Source organism: Petaurus breviceps, unplaced genomic scaffold (assembly GCF_028583685.1).
Source record: "Petaurus breviceps papuanus isolate PSGF00001 unplaced genomic scaffold, PetGlider_PUasm1.0 221, whole genome shotgun sequence".
NCBI lineage: Eukaryota > Metazoa > Chordata > Mammalia > Diprotodontia > Petauridae > Petaurus > Petaurus breviceps.
In genome coordinates this window covers 9,349,687-9,358,820 of record NW_027185877.1, presented here as the reverse complement: position 1 = coordinate 9,358,820, position 9,134 = coordinate 9,349,687, and the positions used below count along the sequence as shown (strand labels likewise).

Here is a 9,134-nt window from a genome sequence, read left to right as displayed (position 1 = left end):
CTTCCTTCCTTCCTTCCTTCCTTCCTTCCTTCCTTCCTTCCTTCCTTCCTTCCTTCCTTCCTTCCTTCCTTCCTTCCTTCCTTCCTGTCTTTCTTTTCTTTTTGTTTTTTTGCTTTTTGGAGGGGGAAAGCAGGGCAGTTGGGGTTCAGTGACTTGCCCAAGGTCACATGGCTAGTAAGTGTTAAGTGTCTGAGGCCAGATTTGAACACTGACTCCCTCTATTCACTGCGCCAACTAGCTGCCCCTCTCTTATATTTTTTGACAAGAATGCTCTTGATCTATGTGAGAATAATCCTCATAAAGATTTTGTGGAGGTGAGAATATAGATATATCTTTTGGTAGTGATTAATGAACCTTTGTTAAAATTTTTTTTGGTAGTAACAACCATGACTTTTCCCCCACTCTTTTGATACTTTCTTTCTTTAAAATACATCTAGAATCTATCAACTAACCAATGTTAACAATCATTTATTAAGCACCAGCTAGGCTCTAGGTCCTTTGCTAGATACTAGGGATACAAACACAAAGAATGAAAAAAATGTACTCTTAAGAAGCTTACATTCTCTCAGGGGAGACAAAAGGTGCATATGTAAGTATAGGAATAAGAAATATGAGGTAGTTAATGGTCAAGGACACTAGGAATTGGGGGGAATCAGGAAAGGCTTCATGAAGAAGGTTGTACTTGATCTGACAAAGGGAGGAGGACTCATTCAAATGTACATTTTTAGATATGACCAATATATGTGGCTTTTTTTTTCTTCACTGTATTTATTTGTTACAGAAGAGGATTTTAAAATTTTGGGTGGCTCAGGAATTGAGAGGGAAAGAGAAAGAATAACTATAGGAATAAAAAAAAAGAAAAAAGATTCATCTTATTTAAAAATATACAGAAGAAAACAAAGAGGTTCAGAGGACACATAGAACATCTTTGAAATAAATAAAGTAACAAATTGAATTTATTACACAATTTAAAAATATATTTATTTATTTTTAGTTTTCAACATTCACTTCCATAAGTTTTAAATTTTCTCCCCCTCCCTCCCTGAGATGGCATGCAATATGATATGGCTCTACATGTACATTTCTATTAAACACATTTGAATTCATTATATTATTAAGAATAAAATGAAAGTAGTAAAGATTTGTGATTTCTTTTACAATTCTACACTTGTCTTTATTGTGTATGGAAATGCTCATGTTTGATGACTTGTGTCAAGTACAGAGTAACAAAAAAAGATACAATTTTTTAAAAGAAAAGAAAAAATGATGGTACTTGAGCTTCATCTTGAAGGAAGAGAGGGATTCTGGGGTGGAAGGGAGGAGAGGGTGAATTCTAGGAATAAATATGACCATTGAAAAGGCACCTAGTTGAGAGATGAAGCATAGTGTGTGAGGAACAGGGAGAAGGCCGGTTTGCTTATGTCCCAGAGTGGGGGAAGGAGAATAATATATAATGAGGATAAAAAGACTGAGGCCAGGTCATGAATGACTTAGAAAGCTAAGCAAAGTTTATATTTTATACTAGAGGTTAGGGAGCCACTGGAGTTTATTGAGTATGGGATTGACATGATCATATCAGTGCTTAAGTAAATCATTTGAGCAACTGCATGGAGAAGAATCTGTGGTGGGGAGAGGCATTAGGCAGAGAAACCATTAAGGTAGCCACTGTAATAGTCTAGACACATACTGAACTAAAATGTTAAGTTGTGGAAGTTAGAGAGGAGTGGTCAGTTGCAGGAAACAATATGGAAGTAGGGATGGCAAGGTTTGTCATCTGATTGAAAGAATAGGGATACCTTTAATGAAATTGTCAATAACATTTATTAAATACCTAGTATGTGCCCAACACTGTACTGAGTACTAGGGTTACAATGAAAGGCGAAAAGACAATCCCTTCTCTAATGGACTTTACAGGGACCTCACCTCTTCCCCTGATGGGGAAGACAACATGAAAAGACCTATGTGGAAACAAGCTAAATACAGGATAAATTGGAAATATTAGGCAAATTTAGAAGAGGGGTGAATTGGAGGAAAAATATGGAATTCTGTTTTGGAAATTTTAAATTTGAGATGTTTTTGTGACATCCAGATTGTGAAATATCTAATAGGCAGTAAAAGTCATGGAGAAACACATGTATGTATATATGTATAGGTATGTATATGTGTATATATGTATTATATCTATCTATTTATGTATCTTAAGCATACAGATAGTAATTTATGCCTTGGGATGCTGAGAGAATCAGCAAGAGAGATCATACAGAGAGAGAAAGAGCCCCCAGGACAGATCCTTGTTGAATACCAGTAAGAGATCATGATATGAATGATGATGTAGCCAAAGAGCATAAGTGAGATAGTTAGGAAGATAATGAAAATGAAATTCAAGGAAGAGAGTGTACAGGAGAAGTGGCAATGCATCAGAAGGCCAAAAAGCATGAGAACTGAGAAAAGATCATCAGATCTGGGGATTAAGACCTGGTTACTTTGGAGAGAGAAGAAATTTAAGTGGATTATGAGTTTGGAAGCAAGATTTCAAGTTGTTAAAGAGTAAGTGAAAGAACAGATAATAGAGTCAATGAGTGTCAAAGAGAGGAGAGATGAAGGACACTAACTTGAGGGGGCAGGGTTAATTGTCTTTTAGTAGTAGGTACAGTGCAAGGTGCTGGGAATATTTGCCCTCAAGGATCTTATCAAGAGAAACAATATACAGTAAATTAAAAATAATTTAATCTGAGTGGATCAGAAAGGACTCCATAGAAGCAGGTAGTACTAGAGATTTGAAGTCAGCTATGATTCTAAGAGATAGAGGTGTCCATTCCAGGCATGGGAGACAGCTTGTGTAACCTTCAACATGTATCAACTGTATAAACTTGGTCTTGTTAGCTATTCTTTCTTTTATTTATATTCTTTCCACTTTGTCATGAGGCACATGAAGAACTATGATATTATACAAGAATGGTGGTAATTCTGTTGCTATTGATGAAGAAGAAGAAATTAGTGTTTTAGAAATATAGATTTTTTTCAAATTAATTTATTTTTAATTTTCAGAATTCACTTTTATAAGATTTTGAGTTCTAAATTTCCCCCCCCTCTCCTTCCACCACCTCAAGACACCATTCAATCTGATATAAGCTACACTTGTAAACATATTTCCACATTGGTCATGTTGTGAAAAAAGAATCAGGGTTTTTTTTTCTATTTTTAAAAATCTGTTCACAGTCCTCTTTCTAAATTCATCTTTGTATACAAAAGATATGGCTTGATTCTAATCTTATGCTCAATAATTTTTTTCCTCCTCCATTATATGTCTTATTTCTTTGAGCTGAACTTGATTATAATATTTCACCTTAGTGTGGAATGCCTCCCTGCCTAAAGTTTTTATTCTAAACTGATTTGTCAAGGAGATAAAATGGTTGCTTGTGGAAGCATTTCTAGATTCTTTTGACCTCCTTGTTTTTGGCAATTGCTTTATATCAGTTAAATGACTAAAGAGGGAACTGCATATGGTTAAGGCCAGAGGTGGGAAACCTGTGGCCTTGAGGTCACATGTGGCCTTTTAGGTCCTTGGGTGTGGCCTTTTGACTAAGCCCAAGTTTTATAGAACAAATCCTTTAATTAAAGAGATTTGTTCTGTGAAGTTTGGATTCAGTCAAAGGGCCACAACTAGAGGCCACAGAGGTCCACATGTGGCCTCAAGGCCTGAGGTTCCCTACCCCTTGTTAAGGCAATAATCCATAAAAGATCCAGTCTAATTTTTTATTTGGTCCTAGAGGTAGACCTGGGTTCTTGAAATCTCTGTCTATAGAACTCAAGACTTGGTGATCCCTTTAGTGTACGGATTTCACCATATATGTCAGCTGAGATTCTTTCCAGCTTTCAGACCTTGTGAAGCGAGTTAAAACTCATTGCATTGAATTTTTTTTTTGTACTGGACCTGTGAATTCATTGATATAGAGAGTTTCCAGGTAGGAATATACTTTATAAAAGCAAATCAACATCTTTAAAATGTATACTTTGGGAGAATTGACTCGGGCACTGAGAGGTTGAAGAACTTGCTAAGGGCACAAATCTAGTATCTGTCATTAGTAGGACTTGAACTGAGGTTTATCAGATTCTGAGGCCAGCTCACTATTGTTATTTATAAAAATTTCAGAAGAATGACAAAGACTCCTGAGGTACATGAGGCAAGCTCATTTATTCTACAATTCTTACAAGGGTTTGGTGTGTTGCCTGCACAGCAAAAACACAGGGCAAGAACTTTGCAGTTTGAAGTCCCCTGTCCTGAAACATGAAATCCCTCCCTCATTTCCTCATTGACTGAGTTCTTTAAGGTGTACAACTCCCCGACACTCCTACTTCATGTTCCCCTTCTCATGATTCCCCTCCCTCCATATGTATTCACATGTATAGCATGTGCATTAAAATGAGCCTTAGCTCCTCCCAGGGGAGGAAAAGATAATATTCATGAAGCAGTTAAGCCTACTTAAAGCCTGACTGACCTCCTTACCCTACTTTAACCACAGACCCAGGCAAGACTGGTTTTCCCCTGTTCTTGGAATTGTTTTTGCAAAAAGCCCCCTATTAACCACTAAGAGGTATTTTTAAAGACCCCTGTTTTTGCAAAAAGCAGTTAATTCTTTGAAAAGAAGACTCACTTACCTGTAACTGTGTGGAAACATAAATTTTTTATATTTCACAATTCCCCCTCTTTCTTATTTCCAACTATTTATGTTTCCACATATTCCCCCTTTCTCCTTATGTGCATTTTGCTCTTCAAAATCCTTCAGTAATTCCAGACATTCCTTTTCTTCCCTTGTCATCTGTGATGTTGGCCTCTTTTTCTTTTTTTTTTTTCAAAAGCTTTATTAACTTCTGATTTACATCATTCATTTCCGCCAGATTTTGAGTTTCAAATTTTCTGCCCGTTTTTCCCCTACCCACCCCCCAAAATAGCGGTCTCACAGGATATCCCCTCCTCCAATCTGCTCTTTCCCATATTTTCTCCCATACCCATTTCGACTTTTCCAGTGGATCTCTATGCCCCAGTGCCTGTATATCTTATTTCCCAATTACATGTAAAATAGTATTGATAATAGTACACACACACACACACACATATACATACATACATACATATTTGAATATTTGATTTTAAAACTTTGAATTCCAGATTCATTCCTTCCTCCCTTGTCACCCTTACTGGGAAGATAAGCAGTTCAGTATAGGATGTACATGTGTGGCTAATGCAAAACAATAACATAGTAGATATATTGTAAAAGACTGACTATATTTCCCTCCTTCCTATCCCACCTCCCACTTGTTCTATTCTCTACTTCAAAAGTGTGTGCTTCCAGCTTCCCTCCCCCCCCAGCCTGCCCTCCCTTCCATCATCTCCCCTCTCATCCCCTTCCCCCCCTACTCTCCTGTAGGGTGAGATACCCTATTTAGTGTGTATTTCATTCCCTCCTCAAGCCAAATTCAATGGGAATAAGGTTGACCCATTCCCTTTTGTCTTCCTATTCTTCCCCTCCATTGTAATCATTTCCCCTTGCCTCTTCTGTATGAGATAGTTTACCCCATTCTGTCTCTCCCCATCTCCTCTCATTCTATTCCTCTCTCACCTCTTAATTTCACCTTTTAAGTATCATCCCTTCCTGTTAAATTGGTCCTGTGCCCTCTATCTATGTATACCTGTAAACATATAAACACACATTCACATATGTATTCATATGCCCATATACCCTCATATATAGACATATATATATATATATATGTTTTTTTCTAATGCCTTCAACTATTGAAAAAAGTTTCATAAGTTACAATTATTGTTTTTCCATGTAGGAATGTTAATAGTTCACCTTTGATAAGTTCCTTATGATTTCTTTTCCCTGTTTACCTTCTCATGCTTCTCTTGTTTCTTGTATCGGAATGTCAAATTTTCTGTTCAACTCTGGTTTTTTCATCAAGAATGCTTGAAAGTCCTCTATTCCACTGAATGACCATATTTTCCCCTGAAACATGATACTCAGTTTTGCTGGGTAGGTGACTCTTGGTTTTAATCTCAGCTCCTTTGCCCTCCAGAATATCATATTCCAAGCCCTTTGATACCTCAGTGTAGAAGCTGCCAGATCCTGGGTTATCCTGATTGTGTTTCCACAATATTTAAATTCTTTCTTCCTGGCTCCTTGTAATATTCTCTCCTTAATGTGGGAATTCTGGAACCTGGCTATAATATTCCTAGGAGTTTTCTTTTGGGGATCTTTTTCAGGAGGTGATTGGTGGATTCTTTCAACCTCTATGTTTCTTTGAGAACTTCCTGGAGGATGATTTCTAGGTTCTTACTTTGATAATGGCTTTCAGGTAGTCCAATAATTTTGAAATTATCTTTCCTGGATCTATTTTCCAGGTCAGTGGTTTTTCCCATGAGATATTTCACATTGCCTTCTATTCTTTCATTCTTTTCGATCTGTTTAACAGTATCTTGATTTCTCATAAAGTCATTAGCTTCATTTGCTCCAGTCTAATTCTGAAACCATGATTCTCTTCATTGAGCTTTTGAGATTCTTTTTCCATCTGGCAAATTTGGCTTTTTAAGGCATTTTTCTCCTCATTGCCTTTTTGAGCCTCTTTTGCCATTTGAGTCAGTCTGTTTTTTAAAGTGTTATTTTCCTCAGTCAGGCTGTTGACTCTCATTTCATAATTTTCTTGCATTGTTCTCATTTCTCTTCCCAATTTTTCCTCCACTTCTCTTATCTGCTTCTTAAGGTCCTCTGTGGCCTGTAACCAGCTTGTATTTTCCTTTGAAGGTTTTGCTGCAGGAGGTCTGACTTCACTGTCTTCTTCCTGTTCCATGCTTTGCTCCTTTTTATATTCACAGTACAAGAGTGGGTTTTTGCAGCCAAGTGAAATCAGCTCAGAACTGGCTTACCCTCCCCTAAGAGAAATTCATGTCTTGTTCCTAGCAAACATACGGTCCCCTCGGAGGGTCAGATGTTGAAGCTGATATTGCAGTACTTCAGTGTCAGCAGGTTCCTTGATGTTCATTTTATCTAGATTGAGGTAGGCCAGTGATTTTGAATGAGCCCTTTACCTTTGAGAAGACAGAGAGGTAAAGGGTCATGGAGAACTTTGTAAGGTTCATAAGGTAAAGCCTTAGTGTACTTATCTCCTGAGCTGGGCATTTGTCTTCGCTTCCTTCCATTAACAGCAGGGATTTCATATGGCTGGTAGTAGTACCTACTTCTGGTTTTGTATAAATGAGATGAACATGCAAGTTCTGCTTCAAGCTGTTTGGAATGCAAGGTAGGCAAGGACTCCCCCTTATTCTCTTCACCTCCTGAGCACTTTTGGGCTAACTTTAAGAGCTCCTCACAAGTTGTGGAGCCAACCAAGTAGTTAGAATCCATATGAAGGATCTGATAACCTGAGACGGTCCGTCTCATTGGTGAGCAGGGAGTGCTAGAGCACCAAGGCTTCTCTGTTTCAGCTTTTCTGGGGGAACTTACCTCTGACACAGGTAAAGGAAGGGTAGGTAAGGTAGTTCTGGAGTCTCCATTAATGTCTACTTCCATTTTAAGTGTCAGCCTGCACATCCTTTCTCATGCTTCTCTTGCTTCTTATATCTGAATGTGAGATTTTCTATTCAACTCTGGTTTTTTCCTTTAGAAAGCTTGAAAGTCATCTCTGGCCTGTAACCAGCTCGCATTTTCCTTTGAAGCTTTTGGTGCAGGAGTTCTGATTTCACTGTTTTCCTCCTGTTCCATGCTTTGCTCCTTTTTGTCCCCAAAAGAGGAGTCTAATGTTGGAATCTTCTGTCTGCTTTGTTTCCTTTGCCTGCTCATTTTGCCACTTAATTACTTGACTTTTGGGCTTTTTGCCAAAGTAGGACTCTGCCACCAGACAGGGGAGCTTTCGTCCCAAACACTGGGGTTTTCTCAGCTGCCAGAGGTATTAGATGGGTGCCCTCTCTGAGGTCTCCACACACTCTGGCAAGCTGGAAAGACACCCCAGGACCTCCACCCTAGACTGCAATCCAGATCCAAGCAGGTTAAAGCAAGAGCAATTACCCCTCAGACTGGTGCTTGGTCTGCCTACACTCTGCAGGCCAGGAGGTGAAGCTGCCACGTGGTTCTGGATGGCTGTTCCCAAGTCTCAGTGGCTTCTTGCCCTGGGGGGCAAAAGCCATGAATTGCCACTTACTGGGTCCCAAAGTCCAGACTGCACTGACCTCTCACTTTGTCCTTTGCATCTATGTGTTGATAAATCTGGAAATGGCCACAGCTGCTGGTGATCTGGAGTCCCTCCCGCTGAGGCTGGTCAGGCCCGCCCTGGTGCTAAAGCCTCAGAGTGGGGCTGGGCTCGGCTTCCAGATCCCTGTTGCTGATTCCTGCCAGTGTGCTGGGCTGTCCTCAGCGGGAGGTTAGCTTCTCTATGTCATTTTGTGGGTTCTGCAGCTCCCAAGTTTGTTTAGAGTCCCCTTTTTACATGGATAGGGGAAAGTGGAAGCTGGAGCAGGGGGAGGTCGTGCTTCTACTCTGCCATCTTGGCTCTGCCCTTTTGTCTCTCATTCTTGAAGAGGACTAATGACATCAGGAGGGGGATCAATGTTGGCCTCTTTTTCAAAATCATCATCTGTATTCCTATTCTCTCCACTTTGATTAATTGCAACCTTTCCACTGCCCTGGTAATCAGATTAATAAAACATGGTATGAAACAGTGCAGGAGTATGAGACCAACCAGGGAACATATTAGGAAAGACCCTAATTGTTTTCGCCATGACCTGTTTAGTCAGCTGAACCAATTAGTACCAAAAATCCCATCCCACTTCTGTACTGGCACATGTGATATTTTCCTACTATTTTGGACTATATTTTAAACAGCCTGACCATTATTATCAATCTTGATGCAGCAACATGACATATTCAATTTTCCACATTCTCCTCCTTTTTCTGCTTAATCTAAGACCATTGGGTGTTGAAGTACCTTTTCTCTGGTTTGATTTGCCTAATCAGCTAAAAGTTCCAAAGCCTGCGCAGTTTGGTTAGTTATAGTTTCTACTACTGCTTGTAATCTATCTATCTATCTATCTATCTATCTATCTATCTATCTATCTATCTATCTATCTATCTATCTAT

General features: G+C 39.0%; 1 protein-coding gene and 1 pseudogene across 4 annotated transcripts in view; one reads left to right on the top strand and one right to left on the bottom strand.

Annotated features, from left to right (window-relative positions):
• CNTN1 (contactin 1) overlaps positions 1–9,134 on the top strand; it is a 337,786-nt gene that overhangs the window by 3,448 nt on the left and 325,204 nt on the right. The window lies entirely within an intron of this gene.
• LOC138166348 (macrophage immunometabolism regulator-like) lies at positions 6,921–7,949 on the bottom strand (annotated as a pseudogene).